At 41.0% G+C, this 3672-nt stretch overlaps 1 long non-coding RNA gene across 1 annotated transcript; it reads right to left on the reverse strand.

Annotated features, from left to right (window-relative positions):
- Positions 1 to 408: 408 nt before the first annotated feature.
- Positions 409 to 2450, reverse strand: LOC308237628. Its single transcript, XR_013959450.1, has 3 exons — positions 2272 to 2450; positions 2024 to 2149; positions 409 to 996 (listed from the first exon to the last, which is right to left on the reverse strand). It is a non-coding gene; the product is annotated as an uncharacterized lncRNA (long non-coding RNA).
- Positions 2451 to 3672: the final 1222 nt, after the last annotated feature.

Here is a 3672-nt window from a genome sequence, read left to right on the forward strand (position 1 = left end):
GTTGCCACCGGCCCCCCCCCTCCATCACTGTCCCCTCCCTCTGCCTGCTGGCACGCGCCTTGGCTAGCCTGGCGCAGCCTGCTCACCGGCCCCGCCCCCTGCCAACCTGCCATTCTGCCCTTCAGTCGATTTGCATATTATGCTTTTATTGTATAGGATGCTTCTACAGTCAGTGTAGGAGAGTATGTTTCCGCATACACTTTTCAAACTGTGTATTTTCATTCTAAGTTATCCTTTTTACAAATTATCTCAACTAGAACTCAGATTATTTGTCCAAGTCCTAATCATTCTCATCCTATATATGCAGGACACACTTCACCTAACAAGAATGTTCAGACCCAACAATAGAAACAATGGGTTTTTTTGTTTGTTTCTTATAACCTTAAAATAAAAAGACTGAGGATAATTAATCTTGAAATACTAATTTTATTCAAATTAGTTTAGATTATCATTCTAAAGAAAGAAAACAAGAGGCAAAATATTTCTATCTCAATCAGGTATCCTATTGGCAAACTTAGGCTTTCAGTATGCAGTTCTACTTATACATATATAATTCTTTACACATGTGGTGGGGGTTATATTTTATCTCCTTCAAAGAATCTAAGCTTCTTGAGGGCAGGAACCACTCTTCCATACCTGTAGTAGAAGAAGCTAGAGAGCCATAGAGAGTTAGAGCTGAAACTGGACTAAGTATTTCTCTATTCAACTTTTTTCTATAGATAAGGGAACTGAGTTCCAGGAAGGTGTAGAGACCTACCCCTAGTTAATAGCTAGTTAGAGGCCACTAGGTGCTAGAATTCAAGGAACCTGACTTTTCCTCCCATGCTCTTAAGGGATAAATCTGGTAAGAAGAGAAAACACGTCTGCCTTATTCAGAGCAGGCTCATTAGAAGTGGCTCTGAATCACACATAAATCAGCGATGACCAAGCCTTTCATCCTAACTTTCCATTTGGCTGGCCTGTCCTCACTGCTCACCATCCAAAGCAGAGAAGTACCTGGGGGCATAAGAAAAATATATTTAATTGAATTTAGGCATATTATCCTATTTTTAAATGACTTTTTTTTATGTAACAGAAACATTAAGATTACCAAAATAAGGAGTTAAGTGGGAACGTAGAATTAAGAAATAGAAACCCAATTTCCAACCATCATAAGAAGTAAGGCAGAGGCTGAAATTAAATATAAAACTTGACCACGACTTTCTGGAAACTATAATGAAGGGCAAAGAAAAGAAAAAGAAACCAAAAGGATAAAGGAAAAGAGAGAGGGAGAGAAGGAATAAAATGGGATCATTCTTTTTATCTAATAGGAGGTATTAAGTAATACAAGGTTTTCCTTAACTTCACAATGAATGAAAAAGTGAAATTTATAGTTTTCATAACAATTTTTGATAAAAGCAAAAAAATACCTATGCTGAAGCATAAATATAGTAAAAGTAGTTCTATGGTATGTTAAGAATACTTAGAACCTGGCCATCATGGCTTAGTGGTTGATCGTCGACCTATGAACCAGGAGGTCATGGTTCGATTCCTGGTTAGGGCATATGCCCGGGTTGTGGGCTCGATCCCAGGGTGGGGTGTGCAGGAGGCAGCTGATCAATGTTCCTCTCTCATCATTGATGTTTCAATATCTCTCTCCCTCTCCCTTCCTCTCTGAAATCAATAAAAATATATTTTAAAAAAGAATACCTAGACATGTGGATAGATATCATGCCTCTCAGACTCTCGTAACCAAATATTTGTAAGTGTGATAACTCTCAGCTAGGTTGTTAATAGCAGTTGATGTTTGAGATTAGACTTTTAGTAAGGTATTATATCCTCTGAATTAACAGAACACATGTTTTGGAAATAGGATAAATGGGTAGGAAGGTCAGCATGCAGGCACTATTAGTTGAATACTTCCTATGCTGGGGAACTCTCAATCTTATAAGTCATTAATTCATTAATTAAATATTTTTCAATTCATTAGCTCTGCGCAGACACTAAGAATGCAAGGTGACAAAAACCTAGGCCCAGTACTTACGAATTTCATAGTTCAAAACAAATTTCTCTTCTGTTTTTGTTTGTTAAATAGGGTCACGTACTTGGCTTCTGCTGATGGTACTTGCCAGTGCTCTCCATTCCACAAGCCATCAGTCATCTGGGTGAACTGCAAGCACAATACCGTAGTCCTCTCTCAGACCCCAAGCAACCTCACCCTGATTATTCCTAGAAAAGTCCATCTACCTCCCCTGGGGCATTTAGAAACTGCCCGCACAGCATTTTCCATACCCTTTTCTCCCTGGAGGATTTTTTGGAGTCAGTCATTTGTTGCAAAATTGCTTCTCCTCAGCCTTTCCATTTAAGGTTTCTAAATTCTGCCCCTGGGTCCATTTCAAAACCTGTAATTGGATCATTCAGGGGCTGAGCCCGCTGTCCAGTGTCTCAGTGTCCTTCTCCATATTCATCTTGGAACGAACCCACACCAGACCTTGCTTTTCATTGCAAAACTTGCCTATGCTTCTTATTTCGAAACCACTGCATCTGAAAAATGGCCACTCATCTCAAAGCTGTCTTCCACTTGTGTTGCCAATTCAAAATATAATTTGCATCTAGAAACCAGGCTGCTTTCAAAATTGTTTTGGAAGATATCATAGAGGGTCAGTTTAAAACCCTCAGGATCATCTTCCCTGACCTCTTCCCCTACCCTACCCCCAGCTCTCCTTCCTCACTCTCCCTCACTTTAGGGTTCTAAGTCTGCCCCCAAATAATCTTCCCAATGTTTGCTCTCGGCCTCACCAGAAGAAATGTTTTCCTGTTAGTGTGTCAGACTCTGCTGTAAAGTTGGCATTTGGGGATTGATAAGCAAAAGTTACTTCTAAATCGCCCTATTTCCACTTTTAGGCAAAGCCCATTGTGTTTTTGAGCTTCACTCAGCACTCAGTTCCTCCTGCTGGGCTGCTCCTGTTCTAACCTACCCTAGAATGGTCTGAGGATGTGAGGGGACAGTGGACGGCTAGTGCTCACTGAGTACCTGATGTACATTATCCTGCGAGTCCTCCCACCATCCTGGGAGATCGGCTCTGTCATCTCAATGTCGCAGGTGAAATGAGGTAGAATCCAATCGAGTAACTTGTCTAAGTCCTCCTACCTGGCAAATGGAATTCAAATCTGCATTTGTCTGACTCCAAAGCCAAAGTTCTTTCTAGTGCTTTATCCAACTAAGTCCCTTAGTTGAAGATTAGAACCTTGGGCAAACCAATGAACTTCGGCTGAAACTCAGGTTCCTTCCCAAATGAAAATGGTAGACCAGATGACTGCTAAGGTCCTTCTGTCTCCAGCATCTCTGTTTCTATTGCTGTTGGGCTAGTTCAGTGGTCGGCAAACTGCGGCTCGCTAGCCACATGCGGCTCTTTGGCTCCTTGAGTGTGGCTCTTCCACAAAATACCACAGCCTGGGCGAGTCTATTTTGAAGAAGTGGCGTTAGAAGAAGTTTAAGTTTAAAAAATTTGGCTCTCAAAAGAAATTTCAATCGTTGTACTGTTGATATTTGGCTCTGTTGACTAATGAGTTTGCTGACCACTGGGCTAGTTGATTCTGGAGAAAGAACTTAACACCAATCCGAAGCAATAGCAACAGGAGCCATTTAAATAACCATTTACTGAGTGCTAACCTCATACGAGGTATAAGGTC

This window comes from Plecotus auritus (genome assembly GCF_963455305.1).
Source record: "Plecotus auritus genome assembly, chromosome: 12".
In the NCBI taxonomy this organism is placed as follows: domain Eukaryota; kingdom Metazoa; phylum Chordata; class Mammalia; order Chiroptera; family Vespertilionidae; genus Plecotus; species Plecotus auritus.